At 43.8% G+C, this 20,526-nt stretch overlaps 1 non-coding gene and 1 pseudogene across 1 annotated transcript; both read right to left on the reverse strand.

Annotated features, from left to right (window-relative positions):
- Positions 1-3,207: 3,207 nt before the first annotated feature.
- LOC139415276 (synaptotagmin-14-like) lies at positions 3,208-17,082 on the reverse strand (annotated as a pseudogene).
- LOC139415706 (U2 spliceosomal RNA) lies at positions 16,085-16,269 on the reverse strand. The gene has a single exon (XR_011634982.1). It is a non-coding gene; the product is annotated as a U2 spliceosomal RNA (small nuclear RNA).
- Positions 17,083-20,526: the final 3,444 nt, after the last annotated feature.

Genomic DNA, 20,526 nt, shown 5'->3' on the forward strand with positions numbered 1-20,526 from the left:
TCTCTGACTCGTGTTGTTCTTTTGTCGTCCAACTCCCTGTCTCCTCCTTTCACCGCAGAAATGAAAAAGTAGGCATGCGTTTCCTGACGCTCTCTATTCTCACACGTTATTAGCCACTATGAGCATGTTCAGCTTCTTCAATGACACTGGAAATTAGACTCTGGGGATTTACTTCAGTCAGCATACTGTGGATATCAGCGCAATATGTCACCCATCTCTCCATGACTCCATGCTGCGAGGTGTGGCTGCACACGGTAGAAACCCTGACCCAATGGGTGTGGGGCGTCGGGCAGCAAGCCTGAACTAAACACTGAGCCACTAACATCACAAGAGGGAGAGATGAGAGACTCCTCCCCTCATCTCCAGCCAGGACAGCGAGGGAGGAGGGGGTTCTTGTAACAGTAAAGCCGGGGTGTGGTGCTAGTACGAGACTCTAGTGTTCACTTCTGCTTCTCGGTGGCAGCCATCAAACATGTTTCACAGTGAAATGTGAAATAGACCCTGTGTTCCAGGCCTGCTTCAGAGTCAGCATGACGCACTCTGTGGAATCCTGCTTGTCATACTGTACACCTTTTGTAGCATAACTTCAGTACCCATAATGCTCTGTTTCACCAGTGATTCTCTACATAGAAATATAACGACTAGATTATATTTCTATGGAAGAGCATACTATAGTGTGGCTGAATTAAATCTATATTTTCTCGCCCACCTACACACAATACCCCCATAATGACAAAGTGAAAACATGTATTTTGACATTTTTGTACATTTATTGAAAATGAAATACAGAAATATCTCATTTACATAAGTATTCACACCCGAGTCAATACTTTGTAGAAGAACCTTTGGCAGCGATTACAGCTGAGTCTTTCTGGGTAAATCTCTTAGGAGCTTTCCACACCAGGATTGTGCAACGTTTACCCATTAGTCTTTTAAAAAGTCTTCAAGCTCTGTCACATTGGTTATTGACCATTTCTAGACAACCAATTTCAGGTCTTGTCATAGATTTTCAAGTAGATTCAAAACTGTAACTTGGCTACTCAGGGACATTCACTGTCTTCTTGGTAAGCAACTCCAGTGTAGATTTGGCTTTGTGTTTTAGGTTATTGTCCTGCTGAATGGTGAAGCAGACTGAACCAGGTTTACCTCTAGGATTTTTGCCTGTGCTTCGTTCCATTCCGTTTAGTTTTTATCCTGGAAACCTCCCCGGTCCTTATTGATTACAAGCGTACCCATAACATGATGCAGCCACCATTGAGCTTGAAAATATGGAGAGTGGTACTCAGTAAAGTGATTTTCCCCAAACCTAACGCTTTGTATTCAGGACAAAAAGTTCATTGCTTTGGATTTTTTTTTGCAGTATTACTTTAGTGCCTTGTTGCAAACCGGATGCATGTTTTTGAATATTTGAAATGTGTACAGGCTTCTTTTCACTCTGTCATTTAAGTTAGTATTGTGGAGTAACTACAATGTTGTTGGTCCATCCTCAGTTTTCTCCTATTACAGCCATTCAACTCTGTAACTGTTTTAAAGTCACCATTGGCCTCATTGTGAAATCCCTGTGCTGTTTCCTTCCTCTCCGGCAACTGAGTTAGGAAGGATGCCTGTATCTTTAGTGACTGGGTGTATTGATACACCATCCAAAGTGTAATTCATAACTTCACCATGATCAGAGTGATATTCAATTATTGTCTACCAAAAGGTGCCCTTCTTTGCAAGGGACCTTACAATTATATGTATGTGTGGGGTACAGAGATGAGGTAGTCATTCAAAAATATGTTACACTATTATTGCACACATGTGACTTGTTAAGCACAAATTTACTCCTGAACATTTTTAGGCTTGCCATAAAGGGATTGAATACTTATTGACTCAAGATATTTCAGTCATTTTTTTTTTTTTTTTTTTAAATTTACAATTTCCACTGACATTATGGGGTATTGTGTGTAGGCCAGTGACAAAAAAATATATTTAATATTCAGGCTGTAAAAACAAAACGTGGAAAAAGGGGTGTGAACTTTCTGAAGGCACTGTAGCTTCCACACGAAAGGTGATGGGTCTTTTATAAGGATGGTGTTGGTTACAGAGTTGTCTGATTCAGTGAGCCACAAAAATTCTCAAATGATGCTAAATGTGATTCTGAAGATGTACTTTGTATTTTGTGTTCTTGAACACATGCAAGATAATACACTCATTACAACGGGAGATGAAACGGCTGTCAAAAGAAACCCCAAAAATAAAAATTACAAATCAGTCAAATGGATGTTGCATAATGTCACGTGAATGTAACAAAGTGTAAAAATAAGCATAGCTTGTTAGCATAGTTGTTACAGCACGTAACAGGCCCAGCTGGCTTTAACAGTCATGGTAACATCATACCTGTTACCAATGGCTGTGAGCGTCTTTTGAGAAATGACTGATGCTGGTGTTATTAGAAGTCAGTACCATTAGAAATATAATTAACATTTCGGCCATATTGAGTGAATCCATGATTGTATCATTTAAATTGCAGTGGTCTGAGGGGCTTTTCCCCTTCTTGTAATTCTATTTCTATGGCCAGTACAACTCCAGAAGAATGTGAGGGGGCTGGCTTGTTTTGGTCGTTGTTCTTCCACACACTCTTTGGTCCTCGGTTCAGGATGAAAATGGTCCATTGTACGAGATATGTATGGTCGTATTTTGATCATCTTCTGTAAACAATTACATGCAAAAAATATTATTATGGACCCGAATATGGGAAATGAATTACACAAAATTGGCATCAATCAGAGACTGGATCAGGACCCGCTGTGTTCATTTCAGTAGCAGTTTCGTCCATTTCAGGACCAGTTCATAACTGAGGTTTATCAGCTGTTGTATTAAAAGATCAGTCTGATAGGAGCAGGAAGTCATTGCATAGAACCAGTCAGTCTTTCTCAGGTCAAGTGGCTCTTTTACATATTAAAGGGTATTTAAAGCAGCACTTAATGAACAGCGACTCCATGTGGAATCCACATGCCTCATAGCGCTGCACCCTCACACACATCCCATTCCAGGTTCATATGCATAGCATTGGTAGATGGTTCCTCGTCTGCATCTCTGACGGAAGGTCAAGGAACCAATCCCCTTTCAACACCGAGATCAAGATACCCTATAATCTTCCTCTGGCTCTGTATTTCTCCTCCTGTGTCATTGAGATGAAATCTTGTGATTCTCATAAAGACCTGTTCAAGATTCCAAGAGCGCGTGCCAGTTGCACACCTGCTGTCCCCCGGCCTCCTTCATCTGGCTCCAGTGGGCCTGCTGTTCCTCTCCGGTGCTGTTGAGCCCCAGGGACACCCAGCCCACCCTCTCCCTGGCCTTCATGCTGCTCCTCCGGCTGTACACGGACACCACCAGGGAGACCTCGGACAGCTGGAAGAGGGCCACCTGGAAGACGAGAGATGGGGTGGGTTGTAACAGGGTCCATGTATGCAAAATGTATTATTTTATCTCTTCCCTCCCTCACCTGGAAGACAAAGGTCTCCTTGTAAGTGGGGTTGGGCTGGCCGCGGCAAACTGACGTCTTGCACTTGGACATCTCCTTGCCCTTGGAGTCGAGCATGGTCAGCTTCACATAGGTGTCTGGGGAAGGGAGGGAGAAAAAGGAGGGAGGAGGACGATGGTGAGAGGCTGCCATCTAGTGGAGAATAATACAAAATGGCGTATTGCAGAAGAAGATCTTCAAGTCATGTATAGTCTATTGTAATTCCATTGTTTCGTGCCTGTAAGTGATTCTGGTGATATCTTGTATATGTATGCCCCTGTTGCATCAGTACATATGCTGGACTGTGTACCATGGGGCGTTGAAGTTTGTTACTAACTCCAAAGCCCTCACTCATCACTACGTTCTGCGAGAGTGGGCTGGAACTCCTTAGCTCTTCTGAGATTGAATCATTGGTAGGTTTATATATATATATATAGATAGCCAGCTACCATTTTACTTGTGCTACGTAACTACATTGTCCGACAGACAAACTATTGCTTGCGCTCACCGGACTGTGTTTTGTTGATTGTGCCTCAGGCCGTACAGAGCTATGGTAAAAAGCTTTCCAGTTCTCTGCCTCTTTGACCTGGAACGAGCTTCAAAGGGTTGTGAAATAACAGGAGCCCGTCCCTTTAAATGGGTTTAAAGCTAGGTTAAACACTACGATGGAAAATAAAGTGTGTGGGGGGGGGGGGTTGTTTTGACCCCTAGTCGCACCACGCTTTCCAAATACATCTTGCTGTTCAATGTGTAAATTCATGTTTTTAAACTGTATTGCGTTGTTTTATGTTGAAAATGCATCCAACTTTGTGTGCTGCTATTTTGGCCAGGTCTCTTGTAAAAGTGATTGTTAATCTCAACGAGACTAACCTAGTAAAATAAAAAATAAAAACAATTGTGTTGACCCACAATAGAATACGAATTGCTTTTTGATACCAGCCATTTTTTGGGGTTATTTTTCACGATACAATATGTAGAGGGATTGGGTTAAATGCGGAAGACACATTTCAGTTGTACAACTGACAACTAGGTATCCCCCTTTCCCAACATTATCAGTAGACCCAGAGAGGAACAGACAGTGACTCTGGTATAGATAGAGGTACATGGATTGATAGCAGTGGGCTCACCTCTCATGATGTAAAGTTGTCCCCCGATGAACTGTTTCATACAACAGAACAGACCACCTGGGGGACACCACACAGAGGGAGGAAAGAAGAGAGAAGACCGTATGACGACTGAAGTAAATAGCTGGTAGACACAAAAATAGGAATAAGAACAGGTATTCAGTTCTATGGATTTGAATGCTAAGCTACCCAACTACTCCAAAACATTATCACAGACACAACAGGAAAATAGACACGTTTTATTTGTCCACTCACTGGGAGGTTTGTCTGAGGCTGTGTTTTTGAAGTGGCTACCCTGGATGACCTCTGCAGAGAGCCTACCAGTGGTGGCGTTGTAGATGAGGCCCAGTAGAATTTCTGGTGAGGAGTCCCCGGCAGAACGGTAGGATAGAGCCCCTGCACTACGGGACACACTCACCAACGACCCACAGCCCTGTAGGGAGAAAGGAGAGGATGGACAACACCACATGCAGAGTTAGAGGCAGGTAGGAATTAGTACAATGCAACTGAATGGCTTGGATTGGGTGAGACTATGCTTTGTCTAAAGCAGCCGGCTCTCTCGTCTGGTTTTCAAGCGCCACAGGAGAGCACAAAACAACCACTGGTTTTAATTGGCTGATCTCTCAGTCCATCACCTTTGAGTGTAGATGGGCAACTTTGATGGGTGGGAGCAAACAAACAATCGAAACTCATGAGAAGCCGCAGTGGCTCGCCGGTCAGTGTACCCACATCCATACCCACACATGCAGTCAGAGCTGGCCTTAGCCTTGCGAGCAAAACATTTTAGCAGCCTCTCTCTTCACAGAGGAGAGAGAAGTTTTAGAGATAATTTACTGCAATTCTACACATTTTGCCATGGGGTGTAGAGAAAATGTTGCAGTTTTAAAGAACGTTTGCTGCAATTGTACACATTTTGCTATGGAGCGAAGAGAAGATTTAGTCATTTTATTACTAATTTCATGCAATTCTACTTGCCATGGGGCAAGAATGTGCAGTTTTACAGCTAATTTCATGCAATTCTACACATTTTACCATAGGGTGGAGAGAAATGTTTGCAGACATGTATTAATATGATATCTGAGTGAGCGTAACTAACAAAATCAATGGGGGCCCCGGTCAGTAATCCGACCATAATTACTAAAAGTTTAGATAGATGGTAGGTTCGTATAGCCAGCTAAAAGATGTAGAAATTTCAGTCTCTCGATGTGCAAAACTGATAGACATACCCCAAGCGACTTACAGCTGTAATCACAGCAAAAGGTGGCGCTACAAAGTATTAACTTAAGGGGGCTGAATAATTTTGCACGCCCAATTTTTCAGTTTTTGATTTGTTAAAAAAGTTTGAAATATCCAATAAATGTCGTTCCACTTCATGATTGTTTCCCACTTGTTGTTGATTCTTCACACAAAAAAGACAGTTTTATATCTTTGTTTGAAGCCTGAAATGTGGCAAAAGGTCGCAAAGTTCAAGGGGGCCGAATACTTCCGCAAGGCACTGTGTGTGTGTGTATATATATATATACACACACACACACACACACCCACACCTGTTCTGAAATGCCTCAGAGTCTGCAACACCACTAAGCAGGGGGCACCACCAAGCAAGCGAAACCATGAAGACCAAGGAGCATTCCAAACAGGTCAGGGACAAAGTTGTGGAGAAGTACAGATCAGGGTTGGGTTATAAAAAAATATCAGAAACTTTGAACATCCCACGGAGCACCATTAAATCCATTATTAAAAAAATGGAAACAATATGGCACCACAACAAACCTGCCAAGAGAGGGCCGCCCACCAAAACTTACAGACCAGGCAAGGAGGGCATTAATCAGAGAGAAAACAAAGAGACCAAAGATAACCCTGAAGGAGCTGCAAAGCTCCACAACGGAGATTGGAGTATCTGTCCATAGGACCACGTTAAACTGTACACTCCACAGAGCTGGGCTTTACAGAAGAGTGGCCAGAAAAAAAGCCATTGCTTAAAGAAAAAAATAAGGAAATATGTTTGGTGTTCGCCAAATGGCATGTGGGAGACTCCCCAAACATATGGAAGGTACTCTGGTCAGATGAGACTAAAATTGAGTTTATTGGCCATCAAGGAAAATGCTATGTCTGGTGCAAACCCAACACCTCTCATCATTCCCACAGTGAAGCATGGTAGTGGCAGCATCATGCTGTGGGGATGTTTTTCATCAGCAGGGTAAACTGGTCAGAATTGAAGGAATGATGGATGGTGCTAAATACAGGGAAATTCTTGAGGGAAACCTGTTTCAGTCTTCCAGAGATTTGAGACTGGGACGGAGGTTCACCTTCCAGCAGGACAATGACCCTATGAATACTGCTAAAGCAACACTCGGGTGGTTTAAGGTTGAAACATTTAAATGTCTTGGAATGGCCAAGTCAAAGCCCAGACCTACATCCAATTGATAACCCATCCAACTTGAAGGAGCTGGAGCAGTTTTGCCTTGAAGAATGGGCAAAAATGTCAGTGGCTAGATGTGCCAATCTTATAGAGACATACCCCAAGAGACTTGCAGCTGTAATTGCTGCAAAAGGTGGCTCTACAAAGTATTGACTTTGGGGGGGTGAATAGTTATGCACACTCAAGGTTTCTGTTTTCTGTTTCATTCCTTGTTTGTTTCACAATAAAAATTATTTGCATCCTCTAAGTGGTAGGCATGTTGTGTAAATCAAATGATACAAACCCCCCAAAAAATCTATTTTAATTCCAGGTTGTAAGGCAACAAAATAGGAAAAATGGCAAGATTATTTATCTAAGTGGACATCATACAAATCAGGTTATATCTTATTGGCAAGAAATTGCACAAACAGACCCCTACCACATACACAGACACACAGTTGTGTATTACTACACTAAATTGGGGACCAACAATTGATGCCCATTCAAAATCCTATTTTCCCTAAACCTAACCTAACCCTAACTCCTAAACCTAATCCTTTTCCTTTTTTAGGACCGGACAAATGTCCTCACTTGTCCGAATTCTCTTTTCTGGTCCTCACAAGTATAGTAAAACAAACATACACACACCCCTTTTTACCCCTATCTTCGCAGTCACTCACCATTAGTGCAGTGCCAGGCTCCAGTGTAACGGGCAGCGCCATCTTGCCCTGCAGGTTGAGTTTAGTCAAATAGAAAACCTTCTCGCCCAACACCTAACATAAATAATAATATAATAAGATATGCCATTTAGCAGATGCTTTTATCCAAAGTGACTTACAAGAATTATTGCATACATGCTTGTTTTTTCCCCCAAACCTTCTCCTTCTTCATCCTCCTGACGCTGTAGAGGCGGAACCGGACGGCGTGGTCCGCCAGTGCCTCCTGCTCCACCCGGGAGAAGCGGAAGGTCTCTGTGAACACTGGGCACGGCCCCCTCTGCACCCCCGTCTTGGCCCGCTGCTTCTTAGTGGGCAGTAATACCAGGTGTACCTACATACAGTGCATTCGGAAAGTATTCAGACCCCTTGACTTTTTACACATTGTTACGTTATTGCCGTATTCTAAAATAGATTCAATTGTTATTTCCCCCTCATCAATCTACACACAATACCTCATAATGACAAAGCAAAAACAGGTTTTTAGAAATGTTTGCAAATGTATAAAAAGAAAAATAACTTAAATATCACATTTACATAAGTATTTAGACCCTTTCCTCAGTACTTTGTTGAAGCAACTTTGGCAGCAATTACAGTCTTGAGTATGACGCTACAAGCTTGGCAGACCTGTATTTGGGGAGTTTCTCCCATTCTTTACTGCAGATCCTCTCAAGCTCTGTCAGGTTTGATGGGGAGTGTTGCTGCACAGCTATTTTCAGGTTACTCCAGAGATGTTCGATCGGGTTCAAGTCCGGGCTCTGGCCGGGCCACTCAAGGACATTCAGAGACTTGTACCCGAAGCCACTCCTGCGTTGTCTTGGCTGTGTGCTTAGGGTCGTTGTCCTGTTGGAAGGTGAACCTTCAGCCCAGTCTGAGGTCCTGAGTGCTGTCACGATGTGGTCTTTTGGGTGTATATTGTGGCCCCCCGTCAGGTTTACTTCTGAATGTTGTATAAGATGGATGAATAAGTAAAAGAATACTTTTGGAAAGATAATGTGATATAGTCTTCTAAATGAGAATTGGTTGTTTTATGGTAACTTATGCACAGTCAGTAGCCATGCCCAAGTGGGCACAAACATGATGAGACGGCCCTTTTCTACTCAAGAATAAAAGCCCCTGTGGCACAATTCACAGTAGACCACGTAGACCACGCAAACCACGGTGTAAGCTAAGGTTGCAAACGGTTGAATTCCTAAGACCAAAACATGCCTGGTGACGCTAGTGTGTGAAGTGGTTCAAACTACAACTCTACCAGAGGACAAGACCAGAGAACGTGGAGATCATTCCCACGTTGAAATGGCAAAGAAATCTACAAACAAAAGAATAATTATTCAGAATGCAGCTGTTTAAATACTTTAGTTTGGTAAAACGAATCTGATAAAAAAACGATTTCCGAATGGGACTCTGAAGTATCCATTATAACAACTACGACAGAACGAGTTCTGGGGAACACAACCAGAGACTTTTCTGTCAACTCTCTCCAGCAGATGGACCGGCGACCCCAGAGAGAGACAAGACATACGCTCGTAAATATGTAAATTGCTTCCAAATTTTTCCAATGAGTGGTCGTTCATGTAAAGTATTAGCAATTTCTATGAGTGTAGTTATCAGCAATGAGTTTCATGCTCTTGAGTGGTCCACACCCCCTTTCCAAGCCGTCATATCGGTTTTGTCCGCTAGGGACTTTTTCTTTGTATCATGCAGTACCCCACGTATTAACTAATTGCGTGTGTTTTCATGTTTTTCTGTGATTTGATTAGTTAGTTAGTAAATAAATAATAAAGCCAATTTGTATATCGCTGATTCATAATTTATGCTAGGGTTCGTGCAGATATCCAAGGGATTGCTACGTTCAGTAATGAGAACTGATGAGGTACAATTCATTAATAAGCGACTGTTTTGTTATGAAAATATCTAAGAGTCGATTCGGGAAATAGAGACACTATAAACATTTTTCCATGGTGCCCCGACTTCTTAGTTAATTAAAGTATACATGAGTACTTTAAATCACATAATAATAATAATTACACAGAGAATTGATTTGATAAAATACCAGTCTTCACATTAATGATAGTCACAGACACAACAGTTTTCATCAAGGATCTCTCTGTACTTTGCTCCGTTCATCTTTCCCTGACTAGTCTCCCAGTCCCTGCCACTGAAAAACATCCCCACAGCATGATGCTGCCACCCCCATGCTTCACCGTAGGGATGGTGCCAGGTTTCCTCCAGACATGACACTTGGCATTCAGGCCAAAGAGTTCAATCTTGGTTTCATCAGACCAGAGAATCTTGTTTCTCATAGTCTGAGAGTCTTAAAGGCCTGATTGGTGGAGTTCTGCAGAGATAGTTGTTCTTCTGGAAGGTTCTCCCATCTCCACAGAGAAACTCTGGAGCTCTATCAGAGTGACCATCGGGTTCTTGGTCACCTAGTTGACAAAGGCCCTTCTCCCCTGATTGCTCAGTTTGGCCAGGTAGCCAGCTCTAGGAAGAGTCTTAGTGGTTCCAAACTTCTTGCATTTAAGAATGTTGAATTCCACTATGTTCTTGGGGACCTTCAATGCTGCAGAAATCTTTTGGCACCTTCCCCAGATCTGTGCCTCGACACAATCCTGTCTCGGAGCTCTACGGACAATTCCTTTGACCTAATGGCTTTGTTTTTGCTCTGACATGCACTGTGAACTGCGGGACCTTTATATAGACAGGTGTGTGCCTTTCCAAATAATTTCCAATCAATTGAATGTACCTCAGGTGGACTCCAGTCAAGTTGTAGAAACATCAAGGATGATCAATGGAAACAGGATGCAGCTTTGCTTAATTTTGAGTCGCATAGCAAAAGTTCTGAATACTTATGTAAATAAGGTATTTCTGTTTGTTTTTTAATATAAATTCACAACATTTAAAAAAAACGGTTTTTGCTTTGTCATTATGGGGCATTGCGTGTAGATTGATGAGGAAATGTTTATATTGAATCAATTCTAGAATAAGGCTGAAACGTCACAAAATGTGGAAAAAATCCAGGGGTCTGAATACTTTCCGAATGCACTGTAGGTAGCACTTTACTTAAAGCAGAGCTGCCCAAACCTCTTCCTGGAGAACTATCGTTCTGTAGGTTTCCAGTCCAAACCTCACCTAATATACCTGATTCAGCTAGTTAGGTCTTGGTGAACGGCTAACAAGTAGAATAAGGTGTTCTAAATTAAGGTTGGAGTAAAAACCTACAGGTGGTAGATCTCCAGGAGGATAGTTTGGTAGAATGCTTTATAGCTTGCTGTAGGCATGCATGAGCCTTCATAATGTCTTCTAATGTATTATCTCTCTTTTTGTATAATTCACCGCAACTTAAGCTGAAGCAGATGCTCTCATCCAGGGTGACTTGCAGTCAGTGCTGGCAACTAAGGTAGTAGGTACAATCACATATCACAATCATTGCAAGTAAAACTTTCTTGGAAAATAAACACTAGTAGCAAAATCAGTGCTAGTGAGAAAATATGTTTACGTGTGAGAGCAAGTAAGACAAGTACAACAGTAAAGTGTTTTCACCTGCCACGCGATGTTGCCTGTCTGTTTGAGCACGGGGATGTCGGTTGCCGCAGTGACAGTGACGGCGAGATGTTGCTTGCCCGAGTCATACTCGAAGGCCACGTCCAGCGTGCCGTACTTAGCCAGTGGCTCGGGCTCATAGCCACCGGGGAGCTGGGAGGGTGAACCATCCTGTGAGTGAGGGGAAAGGGGTGAGAGGGAGAGAGATAATGAAAATATGCATTTTAATGCATGATTCTGTTAGTCAGTCCTCATCTATGACATCACAGAGTGAGGGTAGATATGGTCCCTTAGAGCACTGGGTGAAGGGCAGATGGGATGGTGAACCATCTTGTGAGAGAGAGAGGTAGGGGGAAAGGGGGGGGGAGAGGGGGGGAGAGGAGAGAGGGGGGAGAGGGGGAGAGAGAGAGAGAGGGGGAGAGAGAGAGAGAGAGGGGGGGAAGAGAGAGAGAGAGAGAGAGAGAGAGGGGGAGAGAGAGAGAGGGAGGGAGAGAGAGAGAGAATGATAAGATTAATTTTAATGCATAAAACCACAAGGTACAAGCAAGCTAAGCGATTCTGGAAAGACAGGATAATCTTCCACACATATTTGTCTTAATATTAACAAAATGTGAAATACATATTTTGATAGATCAAAGCATTAGCTTTCACACCATGTTATTTCTCATAAAATGCAACTATATGGATTTCTGTCAACTCCGTCAGACACTATAAAAGGCATTTCACCAGCAAGTGTTTACAGGCCTTGATCAAATATGTCATACAAATCTCCAAACTCATTTTTGTTTTATAGCACTATTAAATGCACCAGGGCAAATTTCTTAAGCATTTTGGCATCTTTTTCTAGATTTAAAACATTTAAAAAACATTTATTAAGCAAACAGGTCTAGCACAGCAAATGCTTCCATTGTTTGAGCATATACTGAAGAACAGTGATAGAAATATTTTTTCATGATATTGAGGGGATTGCCATCAGTGACGTAGTTGACAAGCCACTTACGGAGTTGACAACAGATTCTCAAAACAGATTTTTGCCTCTACAAATAAAAGTTCAATACAAACACTTGTAAAATATGGAATACCAATAAAACCTTTACTTTACAGACCATGAGTGGTCATGTTGCACTGCATGTAATGAGGACATGAATAAGGGGTCCTTATGATAACTGATCCTGCTCTTTCCGGATGTTTTACAAATCTGACCAAATCTCCACACATCTTTTATGAATCATAGTTTTGAGAAAATTATTTTTTAATGTCACAGAGGGCGTTTGAAAGAAACTACATTATATAATTTTTCAGTAAATGTTAATTATTGCCATTTTTATATACTGTATATATATATGAGTATATATATACAGTTGAAGTCGGAAGTTTACATACACTTAGGTTGGAGTCATTAAAACTCGTTTTTTCAACCACTCCACAAATTTCTTGTTAACAAACTATAGTTTTGGCAAGTCGGTTAGGACATCTACTTTGTGCAAGACACAAGTCATTTTTCAACAATTGTTCACAGACAGATTATTTCACTTATAATTCACTGTATCACAATTCCAGTGGGTCAGAAGTATACATACACTAAGTTGACTGTGCCTTTAAACAGCTTGGAAAATTCCAGAAAATTATGTCATGGCTTTAGAAGCTTCTGATAGACTAATTGACATCATTTGGGTAAATCGGAGGTATACCTGTGGATGTATTTCAAGGCCTACCTTCAAACTCAGTGCCTCTTTTCTTGACATCATGGGAAAATCAAAAGAAATCAGCCAAGACCTCAGAAAAAAAACTGAAGACCTCCAGAAGTCTGGTTCATCCTTGGGAGCAATTTCCAAATGCCTGAAGGTACCACGTTCATCTGTACAAACAATAGTACGCAAGTATAAACACCATGGGACCACGCAGCCGTCATATCGCTCAGGAAGGAGACGCGATCTGTCCCATAGAGATGAACGTACTTTTGTGTGAAAAGTGTAAATTAATCCCAGAATAACAGCAAAGGACCTTGTGAAGTATCTATATCCACAGTAAAACGAGTCCTATATCGACATAACCTGAAAGGCCGCTCAGCAAGGAAGAAGCCTCTGCTCCAAAACCGCCATAAAATAGCCAGACTAAGGTTTGCAACTGCACATGGGGACAAAGATAGCACTTTCTGGAGAAATGTCCTCTGGTCTGATGAAAAAAAATAGAACTGTTCAGCCATAATGACCATCGTTATGTTTTGAGGAAAAAGTGGGAGGCTTGCAAGTCGAAGAACACCATTCCAACTGTGAAGCACGGGGGTGTCAGCATCATGTTGTGGGGATGCTTTGCTGCAGGAGGGACTGGTGCACTTTACAAAATAGATGGCATCGTGAGGAGGTACAATTATGTGGATATATTGAAGCAACATCTCAAGACATAAGTCAGGAAGTTAAAGCTTGGTCACAAATGGGTCTTCCAAATGGACAATAACCCCAAGCATACTTCCAAAGTTGTGGAAAAATGGCTTAAGGACAACAAAGTCAAGGTATTGGAGTGGTGATCACAAAGCCCTGACCTCAATCCCATAGAACATTTGTGGGCAGAACTGAAAAAGCGTGTGTGAGCAAGGAGGCCTACAAACCTGACTTAGTTACACCAGCTCTGTCAGGAGGAATGGGCCAAAATGCACCCAACTTATTGTGAGAAGCTTGTAGAAATGAGTGTATGTAAACTTCTGACCCACTTGGAATGTGATGAAAGAAATATAAGATTAAATAAATAATTCTCTCTACTATTATTCAGACATTTCACATTCTTAAAATAAAGTAGTGATCCTAACTGACCTAAGACAGGCAATTTTTACTAGGATTAAATGTCAGGAATTGTTAAAAACTGAGTTTAAATGTATTTGGCTAAGGTTTATGTAAACTTCCGACATCAACTTTATGTATATGTGTGTGTGTATATATACACATACATACACACACACTACCATTCAAATGTTTGGGCTCACTTAGAAATGTTCTTGTTTTTGAAAGAAAAGTACATGTTTTGTCCATTAAAATAATGACTATTGTAACTGGAAACGGCAGATTTTGTATGGAATATCTACATAGGCGTACAGAGGCCCACTATCAGCAACCATCACTCCTGTGTTCCAATGGCACATTGTGTTAGCTAATCCAAGTTTATAATTTTAAAAGGCTAATTGATCTTTGGAAAACCCTTTTGCAAATATGCTAGCACAGCTGAAAACTGTGGTTCTGATTAAAGAAGCAATCAAACTTGCCTTCTTTAGACTAGTTGAGTATCTGGAGCATCAGCATTTGTGGGTTCGATTACAGGCTCAAAATGGCCAGAAACAAAGCGCTTTCTTCTGAAACTCGTCAGTCTATTCTTGTTCTGAGAAATTAAGGCTATTCCATGCAAGAAACTGCCAATAAACTGAAGATCTCATACAACGCTCCCTTCACAGAACAGCGCAAACTGGCTCTAACCAGAATAGAAAGAGGAGTGGGAGGCCCCGGTGCACAACTGAGCAAGAGGACAAAGTACATTAGAGTGTCTAGTTTGAGAAACAGAAGTCCTCAACTGGCAGCTTCATTAAATAGTACCCGCAAAACACCAGTCTCAACGTCAACAGTGAAGAGGCGACTCCGGGATGCTGGCCTTTAAGGTAGAGTTCCTCTGTCCAGTGTCTGTGTTCTTTTGCCCATCTTAATCTTTTATTTTTATTTGAAGTCAGGCTGAGATATGGCTTTTTCTTTGCAACTCTGCCTAGAAAGCCAATAGTCATTAACAACATTAACAATGTCTACACTGTATTTCTGATAAATTTGAGGTTATTTTAATGGGCATTTTTTTTTGCTTTTCTTTCAAAAACAAGGACATTTCAAAGTGACCCCAAACTTTTGAACGGTAGTATATACTGTATATATCGAAAGTATTTAGAAAATTCTTTCAACAATATTTTCCTTATAACATTCCCCTAAATGTACATTTTAAGCTCAAATAATGCAACATAATAAAATATAGTTTCCCTGCCAGACAAGGATTGTCCCGACTTTCAAGAATCCCTGAGCTAATTTCCAGCTATTCTATACTTTTTGAGAGACATGTGTATTCCCCCCCCTGCCCCGCCTTGTGGAGTTTGTGCTACGCCAGTGAGCATGCTCAGGTAGTGTCGGCATGCCCGGCTAGCGTGACACAGTGTCCTATGGGAAATGCTAACAGTCTGGTGCATGAGTGTCTTTGTCCTAGCTCACCTCTTGTCCCAGGACAGCAGTGCTGTCACTAGGTACATCCTCATCATAGCCCTTGTTGAGGTAACTCGCAGTGTCCTGGTCAACGCTGGCCTTGCTTGAGCGCCGTGTACCATTGCCGTCAGGGTTCGACTCCCCCAGAACCCCTACCTCCGACCGCGAGAGAGACACCCGGACCGGTCTATCCTCGTCCTGATACGGGGGAGGCTGGTTCTCGTTGAGGGGGGAGCCCCGTCTCATCCGCTGGATATTGTTGGCTGTGGAACAGAGTGATGGATACGATTCATCTGTGACTTAGTAAACATCTCGGATGTGTGTGTATGTGTGCATGCATGTATGTTGTCACATCAATGAGTTTCTCACTTTGTCCAATGGAGGCTTCACTGCTGTGGTCGCTGTTGTGTTTCTGTCTGTTATCCCAGACTGAGGCTCTGTGCTGGGCTGAGGATTCAGAGTGTCTCCCTGGTCTGTCCTCCTCACTATCGTCCTCAGAGCCACGTTCTGGGCAGCTCTGGTCTGGACAAACAGATACACACACAAGATCATAGTACATCATCACAATCAGTCAACATAAGACACATCTCCACTCACAGACCACAGAGGATGTGTCCTCGCAAAAAAAGGATGGATTTTTTTTTTTTACCCTGTTCCACAAATGTATTTCATGTTCTCCAGTTAGGGGATGTATTAGATAGCAGAATGATAAGAATGGATACTACACTTGATCTTAGCCGAACGACAGAGAAGAGAAGTATCATTTTTCTAACTGGTAAGCTATTCCTTTGTGTCCACGATATCACATCTACAACACTCATTTGAGAGAAATAGGTAAATCTGTGAGGAGAAAGAAGTGAAAGTGTAAACATGACAGCTACAGACAGATGTATTTGGATCCATCCATGACTGTTAAAATAGGATTTGTTTTCAGTTTTAGAACCCATGACTTCAGTTAATTAACGTCACAGACAGACATGAAGAGTAGAAGAGAAGAAGAGATCCAGAGATATTTGGAGGGAAGCAGCACACCCTCTCACCTTTATCCCCTCTCTTCTTCTTCTTCTTGTTCTCTTTCTTCCCTTTCCCCTTCTTATTCTTCGCGTCACGCTCTTTCTTCTTTCCCTCAGAAGCGGGAGATACAGCGGCTTCAGTCTCATTCTGCTCTCTGTCTCCCTCAGGGCTCACCTCGTTCTCCTCTTCTTCGGCTTCCCCCTTCTTTTTCGTTTTGGATGCTCTCGACTCTTCCTCAGGGCAAGGAGACTGTGGTGGATCGCTATGGTCGTCACTCTGGTGGACCCCATTGGATTTGTCCTCTTTCTGGCCCTCGTAGTCCTGACAAGCAGTGTGGTTCTCTTTAGGGGACAAGCTGGTTTCTATATCTTCAGGCTCTTCCTTGATGGTCTCCCCATGGCTATTTTCCTTTTCCTCCACCTGTTTCAGCCTCTCCTCCTCCTTCTTCTCCGCCTTCCTCTTCTCCTTCTTTTTCCTTTTGTCTTCTGGTTCCTTGTCCCCCGCAGAACTCTCCCCTGGTTTTACAGCTCGCCAGCCTCCGTCTTTCCACACCCATTCCAAGTGGGCTGGAAGATAGTCCTCTGCGGTCACTTCACTCGATTGGTTGTTCTTCAAACCATAGTCACTGGATTGGTTAAGCTTGGAGCTGTAGTCTGTTAGGCTTGAGCAGGCCTCTGAAGCCTGCCTCTTGATTTTGCTCCTCACTGACTCGGCCACCCCTTCCTGGGCCTTCCCTTCCTTGCTGTCCTGGCCCCCCTCTGCCGTATCAGCAGCCTCCTCCTCCTCTGTCTGCACCTTCTTGATGACCTGGTCGCTGAGCTCGGTCAGCTGGTCGTGTAGGTGTAGGTGGCATCAGTGACAGCGCTGGCTAGGTCGTCCACTCTGCTGCTGACTGAATCCAAGATGGAGGAGATGCTGACCGATGGTAGGTTCTGACCGAAGCTCTTGAAGAACGCCATGTTGGTTGGATTCGCTGATGGCTGGGGCTGCTGTCCTTCTCCACACTGTCTGGTGTGTTCTAGATTATATCATAATGACAGCTCTGGCAGGGACATTTGGTTCATGAGAGTGTGTGGGGAAAGGTATTACTATCTTAAATGACTTACACTTTATACATGTATGAGGAGGACAATTTGTGGTTGGGAATAGGGATCATGTATATTCACAACATTCTCACCCACAAGCATGCATCTCAACAGTGATTATGAGAGTTTTAAATTGCTAGTCAGATTATATACAGTGCATTCGTAAAGTATTCAGACCTCTTGACTTTTTCCACATTTTGATGCATTACAGCCGTATTCCAAAATTGATTAAACACAATTTTTTCCTCATCAATCTTCACACAATACCCCAAAATTATAAAGCAAAAACAGGTTTTGCAAATGTGTATTTAAAAAAACTGATATTACATTTTGTCACGCCCTGACCCTAGAGAGACGTTTTATTTCTCTGTTTGGTTAGGTCAGGGTGTGATTTGGGGTGGGCATTCTATGTTGTCTATTTCTTTGTTTTGGCCGAGTATGGTTCCCAATCAGAGGCAGCTATCTTTCGTTGTCTCTGATTGGGGATCATACTTAGGCAGCCCTTTTTCCTACTTTCTGTTGTGGGATCTTGTTTTTGTTAGTTGCTGGTTTAGCGCTACATTACTTTACGTGTCGTTTATCTTTCTTGTTTTTTTTGGGTTGTACCATTTAAATAAATTCAAAATGTACACCTACCATGCTGCACCTTGGTCTCATTCCGACGACAGCCGTAACAGAAGATCCCACCACAGAAGGACCAAGCAGCGTGGTCAGGAGGAATGGACCTAGGAGGAGATCTTAGACGGGAAAGGACCCTGGGCGCAGGCTTGAGAGTATTGCCGTCCGAAGGAAGAGATGGAGGCAGCTAAAGCGGAGCGGCGACGTTACGAGGAGTTGGCTCAACGAAGCAAGCACGAGAGGCAGCCCCAAACATTTTTTGGGGGGGGCCACACGGGGAGATTGGCGGAGTCAGGGTTCAGACCTGAGCCAACTTCCCGTATTTACCATGGGGAGCGAGTGACTGGTCAAGCACCGTGTTATCCAGTTCTGCTCACCATGCCTTCGGTGCGCAGCCCCAGCCCGGTGCGCTCTCTGCAAGCTCCCCACAGTTGCCGTGCTAGAGTGGGCATTCAGCCAGGAGAGATTGTGCCGGCTCAGCGTTCCTGGCCTCCGGTGCGTCTCTTCGGCCCAGGTTGTCCTGCACCAGCTCTACGCACGGTATCCCCAATTCGCCAGCACAACCCAGTGCGGCCTGTTCCAGCTCCCTGCACATGCCGGGCTACGTATCCAGCCAGGACGAGTTGTTTCAGCTCTGCGCTCCAGACCTCCGGTGCGCCTCCACGGTCCAGTGTGTCCTGCGCTGGCTCTACGCACTATGCCTCCAGTGCGCTGTCATAGCCCAGTGCGTCCGGTACCAGCTCTCCACACTCACCAAGCTAGAGTGGGTATCCAGCCAGGATGTGTTGTGGGAGCTCCACTCACTAGGCTGCCAGTACGTCTCCTCAGTCCGGTGAGACCTGTTCCGGCTCCACGTATGAAGCCTCCAGGGATGATCCAAGGCCCGAAGCCTCCAGTGATGATCCATGGCCCGGAGCCTCTAGTGATAATCCATGGTACGAAGCCTCCAGTGATGATCCATGGCCCGGAGCCTCCAGTGATGATCCATGGCCCGGAGCCTGTAGCGACGGTCCCCGGTCCGGAGCCTCCAGCGATGGTCCCCGGTCCGAAGCCTCCAGCGACTGTCCCCGGTCCGAAGCCTCCAGCGACGGTCCCCAGTCCGAAGCCTCCAGCGACGGTCCCCAGTCCGAAGCCTCCAGCGACGGTCCCCAGTCCGAAGCCTCCAGCGACGGTCCCCAGTCCGAAGCCTCCAGCGACAGTCCCCAGTCCGGAGCCTCCAGCGACGGTCCGCAGTCCAGAGTCTTCAGCGACGAGCTGCAGTCCAGATTGTCTCCGGCGACAATCCACGGTCCGGTTCCACAGAAGCCGAGGGATCAGCGTGGGGGGGGGGAAGGGGTACTGTCACGGCCTGACCTTAGAGAGACATTTTATTTCTCTGTTTGGTTAGGTCAGGGTGTGATTTGGGGTGGGCATTCTATGTTGTCTATTTCTTTGTTTTTGGCCGAGTATGGTTCCCAATCAGAGGCAGCTATCTTTCGTTGTCTCCTTTTTCCCACTTTCTGTTGTGGGATCTTGGTTTTTTTAGTTGCTGGTTTAGTGCTACATTCATTTACGTGTAGTTTATCTTTCTTGTTTTTTTGGGTTGTTCATTTAAATAAATTCAAAATGTACGCCTCCACGCTGCACCTTGGTCTCAATTCGACGACAGCCGTAACACATTTACATAAGTATTCAGACCCTTTACTCAATACTTTGTTGAAGCACCTTTGGCAGTGACTATAGGTCCTGAGCGCTCTGGAGCAGGTTTTCATCAAGGATCTCTCTGTACTTTTCTCCGTTTATCTTTGCGTTGATCCTGACTAGTCTCCCTGACCCTGCCACTGAAAAACATCCCCACAGCATGATGCTGCCACCCCCATGCTTCACCGTAGGGATGGTGCCAGGTTTCCTCCAGACATGACACTTGGCATTCAGGCCAAAGAGTTCAATCTTGGTTTCATCAGACCAGAGAATATTGTTTCTCATCATCTGAGAGTCTTTAGGTGCCTTTTGGCAAACTCCAAGCGGGCTGTCATGTGCCTTTTACTGAGGAGTGGCTTTCGTCTGGCCACTCTACCATAAAGGACTGATGGGTGGAGTTCTTCAGAGATGGTTGTCCTTCTGGAAGGTTCTCCCATCTCCACAGAGGAACTCTAGAGCTCTGTCAGAGTGACCATTGGGTTCTTGGTTACCTCCTTGACCAAGGCTCTTCTCCCCCAATGGCTCAGTTCTAGGAAGAGTCTTGGTGGTTCCAAACTTCTTTCATATAAGAATGATGGAGGCCACTGTGTTGTTGGGGATCTTCAATGCTGAAGATA

This window comes from Oncorhynchus clarkii, chromosome 8 (genome assembly GCF_045791955.1).
Source record: "Oncorhynchus clarkii lewisi isolate Uvic-CL-2024 chromosome 8, UVic_Ocla_1.0, whole genome shotgun sequence".
Lineage (NCBI taxonomy): Eukaryota > Metazoa > Chordata > Actinopteri > Salmoniformes > Salmonidae > Oncorhynchus > Oncorhynchus clarkii.